Genomic DNA, 9,186 nt, shown 5'->3' on the forward strand with positions numbered 1-9,186 from the left:
AACCCATATAAGCCCTCCATCTTTGTGTATTCTCGGTGAACTTTAAAACCACTGATGTTGGAGATCACGCCCTGAGCAATACCGTATTCAGCTCCCATCACCTCCCTTGCAGATGACACCTCCAAGAGCCGGCTAGGAAATCCCCGTCTCTTTGTAGATTACACCTCTAAGTGTGTGGGTACTGTAGGAGTTACCTAGATTATTTTGTAGGAAGCCACTTTTGCTAAAACACTGACTCTGCCTGTGCCTACAGGTACTGAGAGGGTGACTAGAATGGGACAAAAGGCTTAGCATATCTGTCTTCAAAAACACGTCTGTCCCCTTTGCTGTTTCTGCCTCTGAGCCAGCCTGCTCAGCTTTATGTGTACACGCTGGTCATTTGGAAAATGCTGTTTTCCAAGGCTATAATGCAGATTGACCACGGGCATTCCTATCTGGGCAGAGATGTGTCTCTTTTACAGTGCCCTGGTACTTTCTAAGCAAACGCGGGAGTCCTCAGCCTTATCGTAATAGACGGCATTAGTGTAAGAGGAAGATGCCGGAGGCAGCTGATCCTGAGATGGTGGCTACAAGCAAGTACAAGGCAAGGTGTCTACCCACAAAACCACGCCCACGGGGAGACAGTGCAGTCAGTAAAATGCCTGCTGTGCAAGCACGAGGACCTGAGTTTGAATCCCCAGAACCCAAATAAAAAAGCCAGATGTGGTGGTGTGCATCTGTCATCCCAGCAGCATTGGGAGGCAGAGACAGGAGGGTCCCTGGCCCAATCAACAAGCTTCAGGTTCCGTACAAGACTCTGTCTCCAAAACCGAAGTGGAGAGTGACTACGGAAAACACCTATCCTAACACACACACTCCCGTGTATATACACAAACACAAACATTTATGTGCCTGTGACTATTAGAACATCACCATACTTAGCCAGCTCTCCTCTGTTGCCTCTGTAAGCAAGCAGCCTGCTCACTTCTGGTCAGTGCTGCCTTCCCATTTGGCTGGGACGGAAGTTTCAATAAAAGAGTTATGCTCTTCTTTTTTGTTAGAGGTAACTTGGGTCTCATTTCTACTGTTCCTGTGCCATCGCATCCTGCTGCCCAGTACCCAGAGTCTATATGCAAATGCCCATTATGGCATCATTCATAAGAGCCAAGAGACACATTGAACCCAAAAGTCTGTCAACTAAGAAGAGGATACATCTAATGCAGTTGGCCCACACAGTGGCGTATTATTTACCAGTGAAAGGGGTAGAGTACCAACTCACACCACAGTGCAGATGGGCCCTGAGAAAAGCACGCTCAGTGAAAGAAGCTATCACAAAAGACCACGCATTGCTCGGTGGTGTTGCTATGAAGTGTCCAGCATCGGCAAATCCATAGACATAGAAAGTAAGTTAGCAGTCACTGAGGGCCGGAGGGGCTCTGCTGGGGGCCAGGGATGCCTACTGTTGGGTACGGGATTTCTCTGAGGGATGACAAAAATTCAACGCACGCTGAGCTGAACATCTCAAATGTGTGAGTCATATGGTGTGTTTATATATATTTTCATATGTGTGTGTAAGCGCATGCTCCTATGAGTGGCAGTGTTTGTGCACACACACGTGGAGGGCAGAGGCTGGCATCCACTTCCTTCCTCAGGTGCTCTCCTCTTTGTTTACTAAGGCAGGGTCTCTCGCTGAATGGGGCGCTCACTGGTTCCAGCTAGTGTTGTGGCCCAGCCAATGGGAAGGCAGCACTGACCAGTGGCGTAGCCAGCCCTGGGGAATCCCTGTCTCCAAGTGCTAGGATCACAGATGGGCCACCATACCCTCCTGACTGCTTTCTATGGACACTGGAGCGCTCAACCTCAGCCCTCACACTTAGCAGAAAGCATCTTATCCACTGGGCCATTCCCCCAGTCCCAATAACATTCTCCTAAAAAGAGGATGGAGACCCTACGTGACAGCGAAAATACAGACTTCTGGGATCGTGGGCTATTAGTCAGGGACTTGCTCAACCTCATTTGCCTTTCACGATCTCTCTATTAGGTTAGCTCCCCTCGTCCTGCAAATGAGAACACTGAGGTCCAAGAGGCACCAAGGAACTGGCCCAAGATCACTTCTGTTGAGGAGCTGTGCTTCGAACCCACATCCGTGCTCACTGAAACACTGTTATCGTCTCCCGGGAAGGCGCTGGCAGCTGGTAACCAAGTCAGCTGCCAGATGGGCGCACAGCAAGTCAGGGAGTGTGAGTTCTCTGGGCCGAGGCCTCTTTCTTCCATGTTCTTCCATGTCCATGGCTGTAGGTTCAAAGCCAGGCTGGACGACAGAGCAAGACCCTGCTCTAAATACAAAAACAGCAAACAAAAAAGAAATCTGGGACTGACCAGCCAGCTCAGCAGTTAAAAGTGCTCGCCACTCAAGTCTGATAACCTGAGTTCAGTCTTAAGGGACCACAGTGGAAAGCAATAAGCAATTCTTCAAAGTTGTTATCTGACCTCCACATGTACACACACACACACACACACACACACACACACACACACACACACACACACACGAAAGAAAGATAGATGGGAAGAAAGAGAGCAGCCTTTGGGAGGCAGAGGCAGGCAGATCTCTGTGAGTTCAAGACCAGCCTGGTCTACAAAGCAGATTCCAGGACAGATAGGGCTACCCACAGAGAAACCCTGTCTCAAAAAAACGAGAGAGACAGAGACAGACAGAGACAGACAGACAGACAGACAGACAGACAGAAACAGAGAGACTGAGGAGGAGGCTTTCTGCCACCAGGAAGTATTCACAATGCATGAAGGGGCGGGGCAGATAGACCCTGTCCACTGCTGCCCCTGCATCCAGGCTAACAGCTGGGTGCTGACAACTTTTCTAATCACCAAGAGCCTCAGGGCTTTGTCTCTTCTCACCTGCTGATCCCCATCCTGAAACCCACTCCTGCCCTTTCTAGATCTTCCATCCAGACTGGCTAACCCTGCTCAGGTCTCCTCCCTGGGGCCCTCTCTCAGGCCCCCTGGGGCCACCCTCCTCTGCCCTCCCTCTGTCACACTCCATACTGTGCTGTCAACCTCCACTGAACACCAGAAGATGAGGACGCAGTGTCTTGATGGCTGTTGTCTTCTCTGTGTTTATGTTTGTTCATCCACCAGTGTCTTCTGGGTAAACAAATAAGGGGGTGGGGTGAGGAGTTCCAAGAGAACTGCACATAAGGCTCAGCCCGCGCTGCACAGGGCAGCAGCTGACAGCAGTTACTTCATATACTGCGAACTCTCTCTCCGGTCAGTGAGAATTCTACTCAGGGTGCCTAAACAAACAAACAAACGCCAGGCTCTTTTTTTTGTTTGATGGCTTGTTTTGTTTTGAGACACTGTCCCGCGCATCTCAGGTTGGCTTTGAACTCATGGTGGAGCTAGGATGACCTTGAACTCCTGCTTCTACCTCCCAAGTGCTGGGACTGCAGCCGTGCTCCACCACGCCCAGCTTACAAGCCAGACTCCTGTTCTTGGTCTACAAGGCCTAATTAGGATTTTGCTGGTGCCCGAAGTTCTAACTCATCTATTTCTTCTCATCCCTTCTGCTCCAGTTGTGCATGAGCCCTCTAGGGAAAAAGAAAAAAGAAAAAAGAAAGGAAAAAAAAAAGCAGATGCATCAATGGTCCTCCCTCCCCAGGTCCTGTTCTCGCCTTCAAGATGGCCATCTACCCAGTCCCCACCGCCCAGCCCGCCTCTCCTCTTTGCCTCCCTTGTAGCCCATTGTAAGGGTTCTGTGACGTCTGGGTGGAGCCTGCCTGGTGAACCGTGCAGGGTACAGTAGCTATGAATGGCTGTTATTATAAAGCATTGAGAGCTGAGGACCCAGTTTCCTGGTGGGCTGGGAATAGGAACTGGGCGGGAGTGAAGACAAAGCCTAACAGTTTGCCCTTGGCCCCAGGCTGGGGCCACCTAGATCTGGCAGATACTATTGAGAGATCCCTGGGGGAGGGGGTGAGGTCTGGCCCTTTCACAGGGACCTGCTGAGGCTGGGAAGAGCTGGGGGCCTCTGTGGGGTCAGTGTCTGATGGCTGCTTATCTCTCCTTCCCAGGCCAGGCTTGGGGTGCCTAACCCAGGCAACAGGAGCTGCCAAATGGACCCGTTCACTTTGCAAGTGGCCTGCCCAAGATTTGACTTGCTCCCCCTCTCTGAGGGAAAATAGGATGCTTGAGGCTCCAAATACTGAGGAACATTCAGCTGGCAGGTGCCCCTCTGCTCTTCTGGTCCCGTCACAGACCCTCTGGTGCTTCGGGAAATGTTTCATAATGTCTATCCATGCAATAAAGCATGATCCAGTCCCAAAAAGGAAAGGTATTCTGACACATGTCATATATAGCATGGAGGGATTGTAAAGTCATTATGCTAATCAAAACACATCACAACAAACAGACTACTCATGCAAGGTGCTATCAAGTTCATGGGTACAGAAGGTTGAATGCTGGTTGCCAGGGACACGGAGAAGGGCAGTGAGAGCTGTTGTTCAGTGGGTCCTGATGAAGCTGGTTCCATGACAACACATTCACTCAGCAAGGCTAAGCCATCCTCCAAACAAGGGCAGTGTTGGTTGTGTAAGTTTTTACCACAACTAAACATTTAAAATACATACCGTTCTAAACCTCTGGCTGTGTAATCTATTTCTCTAATACCAGCAGGTCTTGCTCCATGTGTTTTACAGTTTCCTTGCTAGACACATGTGCGACCATAACTGTTGAGACGTCCTATGAGTGGGACTCTACCCATGATAGAGGTTACTGGTGTTAGTCTCACCCCCACCCCACTCCCACACACAGAGCCTAAGACTCCCTAGTTCCAGCCATGGGGTAAGGTGACTAAGGTACGAATCAGAAAGTGCAGTGACACCCGCTGTGTACTAGCTGTGTACAAGCTAGGCAGGTCACTACACCTCCCTGGACCTTTGTCTTCTCATCTACAAGCTGGGCCTCGTGGCTTTGCCCACTTCTAGGATTGTCATAAAACTGAAGCCCACACATGTAAGATGCCATCAGTCTCCCCCACTGTCATTAACTCTTCCCTGGTTGCTGGAAATATCTCTGAAACGGGGAAGAGGAAGACTCTAGACGTTGGGGAAGAGGAAGACTCTAGACGTTGGGGAAGAGGAAGACTCTAGACGTTGGAAGCCAAGGCATCTGAGAAGTCTCTAGAGGATGCCAGGTCACCCTAGGCCTTGCACCTCAGGTATCTGCAGAGCCATCATGATGTGGGAAGGAGAGTTAACTACATCCGCAGACCTGTGGATGCTTGAGGGCCAAAGGGAAACCACTGACAGCAATGAGCTCAATAGAAGAATTTCCCACAACCAGGGTTTTCACCCATGACATCCACAAGACAGGACTGGAGAAGTGCCCCATTTCCCCGCCCCCCCCCCCAGGTCTGTGACGCTGAGGCTCTTGGGAGAGGATTCCTTCTCTGCTGGGAGATTGAAGGAAATAACATTCACCTCCTTTTTTGGCCTTGATCTCACTAGATAGGTCCCAAAATCCTTTCCATGTTTGGTAACATAGCCAGCAAGAGTTTACACCATTCTAATAATAAAATATATTAAGCCAAAGTTGCATAGTAACAGTAAACATTAAGTTTATATGAGATTAGATTTGCATTTATGTAGGCAATTATGGAAATTAAGTGTGCATCAATGTTTACATCAATGTAAAACATCTCTACAGTAATTTTATAATTGCTTTTTTTTTTTTGCTGTAAACCTTTAGAATAAGCTCCAGCTGTCTATCAATTCTGTGATGTCATTGTTCCACCAAAAAGTGAGATAATTTCATCTTTTATCTAGCAGTCGATCAAAACATTTTTATCATTGGCATTTGGAATAGGTTTGGTGTCTCCACTCTTAGTGGAAAACTGAATTTCTTTCATATCAAAGGCCAGCTGGGCACAGCTGTGAAGCCACCAATCCCAGGTATTCAGGGAGGTGAAGCAGCTGGATCACCATCTGAGCCCTGAAGATCAAGGGCAGCCACCACAGCAGGTCTCTATTTCACAATGACAACCACCCCAAGATAATGGTTGTCAGACTAGATTTCACAGCACTGCAAAAACAAAAACAAAAGCTGTGAGCTTTCAAGCTCTGTTTCCTTGATCTTTAATCTCCCAGGACTCTTTGACCTGACACCCGCCTATTACCCAGTGTCAACATCTTCTTTGGAATGACACGTTTTGGCTTTAGTTATTGTCACAGTCAGCACGATTCCAGGACAACTTCTCCTTAGCCATAATCTCTAAAAATCTCACACATACATTGTGATGCCGGAGGAGAGAGGAAGATGGCAGGGTGACGTTGGAGTGGTCAGAGGTGGTGTTCTCAGGCAGTTACTGTTAAAACGCCGGAGCTGGGCAATTCTACAAGAGCATGTGCTGGGCCCCGTCCCCAGGTTGTTGGGAGGCACCCAGACCTGCTCTGAGGCATAAGCCTCTGGCTTCACAGTAAATCCACCTCTGCCCTGCTCTCCCACACTTGAACATCATCCACAGTTGTCTCTTGCACAACTTCAAGCTACTGTTTCTTCCAGGAGGCCCCCAGAGTAGGTCAGCTGCCTGTCCCAGCCCATCACCTGCCCTATGGCCCCAGTAGCCCCTGTATCTAGCTGTTCTGCACCCAAGATGGCTCAAGTGCTTGCTACCCAAGCAAAAGGAGCCGAATCCTAACAGTGGGGGAGGCTGGCCCAACTGATGAGAGACCCTGTCTCAAAGAAAGTGGAGAGCATTCCTAAGTGTTGCGCATGTATATATATATATACTCTCACTCTCTCTCTCTCTCTCTCTCTCTCTCTCTCTCTCTCTCTCTCTCTCTCTCACACACACACACACACACACACACACACACACACACGAAAGCATGTACATAATATATGAAATAAACACTGAATGGTGGCTAATCCACGACAGACTCAAGTTGGGAACGCTAAAGTAGCCTGTCCAGGCCTCCCAGAGAATATTGCCAGAGCTAGGAACTGACCCAGAATGAGTGAATGAATGAAGAAACAAATGAGCCATCAGACGAACTCGGATTTCCCAGACTCAGGCTGGGAAATGTAATTTCTCGGCCGAACCCTTTGTCTCTGTCTGACTGGGTCCTACTGTGACCCACCTGGGTCAGGGACTCCAGGAGAAGGGCTTCTGGGCCCAGCCTAAGTCGGCTCCCCCATTTCCTGCATCGAGAGGCGTGGACCAGTGTGTGGACCAGCATGAGAAGCTTGTCTTCCTTTTCATAGTATTGGGGATCAAACCCAAGAATTCAGGCACATTCGGCTAGGGCTCTGCCACTGAGACACACCCTTAGTCTGTGAATTTAAATCTTTTTAGTTAGCATACAAAGTAAGGTGTCTCCGCTACGGCATTTTCATATACAGGTGGATTGGAATTTGAGCGAGTATGCTCTCTGAGCAAGCTGGCCTCACTAGACAAAATATACTCACATTGATTGTGTTGGCTGAACCTTTTAGATGATTGATTAACTGTTTCACTGACAGGATCTTAGAATATCTTGCACGTAATAAAGATAGTGAAACTTAATATAGTGAATCGTTTTTCATTTTGTGTGCTATAGAAATATCAAATAGATGAAGCCTAAATCATTTTGATTTAGGAAAACTGTGTTTGTATATTTGTATATTACCAATGCTCTTCAAAGCTGTCCTTTTTGAGTTATTTTCAAGTTAGAAAAATAGTCCCAAAGACAGAAAAACAGATGGAATATGTAATGGAAATTAAAGTGGGATGTAAAATTAAGTAGCATTAATATAGGAGTGGTAAGGATTTTAGCCTGAGTCTGTAGTTCATCACGTTAAGCCTCATACATATCTTGGCGTAGCCACAACTTAATAGGTTCAGTCCAACAGGGGTACATTCGAACAAGGTGGCAGCCTGCAGAATGGGAAAGGATTTTTTACCAACTACACGTAATATACAAAACATATAAACAACTCAAAAAATTAGATAGCAAGAAAAAAAATAATTCAATTTAATAACGGGATAAAGATCTAAACATAATTCTCAAAAGAAGAAACTCAAATGACTGAGACACACTTTAAAAAAAAAAAAAGTTCAACATCCTTGTCATCAGGGAAGTGCAAATCAAAACTACTTGAGACTCCATCGTACACCGAACAGAATGGCTAAGATCAACCACACAAATGACAGCTCGTGCTGGTGAGGATGTGGAGTAAGGAGAACACCCGCCCGTTGCTGGTGGGAGTGAAGAGTGCACAGCCACTGTGGGCATCGGTGTGGTAGTTCCTCAGGAAGAACTGATCTGCCTCAAGATCCGGCCATACCACTCCCGGTCACACATCCACAGGACACTTTATCCCACCACAGGAACACCTGCTTAATCATGTTCATCGCTTCTCTATTCATAGTGTCCAGAAACTGGAAACGAGCTAGATGGCCCTCAACAGATGAACCATAAAGAAAATGTGGCACATCTACACAATGGAGTATTACTCAGCCATTAAAAAAAAAAGTACTAATGACGGTACCTCCCTACCCAGGGCAGGTGAGACCAGAGGAGTGCTCAGGCCCTGGAGACAGAAGCATGGTGCGGTTCCATCTTTAGGAACCCAGGCAGGCCCGGTTGTCTCAAGCCCACACCTCAGGGTCAGTCAGAAACCGTAAGATGGTGCTGGTGCTTCTCTGTGATGTCAGTGAAGAAGAGGGGGTGTGTCCCTGTGAAGTGACGCTAGCAGGAGCGCTCGTTCCCCCATCCTGAAGTGAGCGGAGGTCCGAGGGCAGCTGTCCCTGGAACTCTTAGGAAGAAACTACACCATTCCTATTGCATATCTGGCCCAGGTGACGTTCAGCAATGCGGCCAGAGGACTCCGGAGGGAGCCACGGTGACTTTTGTCCCCAAATCATCACCACAGTGGCAGCTGGGAGGCGGGAGCTGGGCTCTACAGCCTCTATGCACCTTACTTCTCTGTGTCCCTCGGTAAGGGAGCTGTCGTTGTCCGCATCTCTCAGAGATAGAAACCAAGGCTCAGCCTGGCATAGCTCCCACCCGAGCACCTCTTCTTAGCTAAGCGGTTCCTCTTTTAAAATGTAACAGGTTGGAGGAAGCCTTATTCCCAGTTTTCTGAGATAGATTTCCAAAGTGGTTGTACTAGTTTGCATTCCCACCAGCAATGAAGGAGTGTTCTTCTTTC

At 48.2% G+C, this 9,186-nt stretch overlaps 1 long non-coding RNA gene across 1 annotated transcript; it reads left to right on the plus strand.

The window, feature by feature from the left end:
- The first annotated feature begins 1,245 nt into the window (after window positions 1-1,245).
- Window positions 1,246-6,880, plus strand: LOC311594966. The gene is made up of 3 exons (XR_014778262.1): window positions 1,246-1,382; window positions 2,021-3,790; window positions 4,068-6,880. It is a non-coding gene; the product is annotated as an uncharacterized lncRNA (long non-coding RNA).
- Window positions 6,881-9,186: the final 2,306 nt, after the last annotated feature.

The sequence above is a fragment of the Acomys minous genome (assembly GCF_964271855.1).
Source record: "Acomys minous genome assembly, chromosome: 3".
Classification (NCBI taxonomy): domain Eukaryota; kingdom Metazoa; phylum Chordata; class Mammalia; order Rodentia; family Muridae; genus Acomys; species Acomys minous.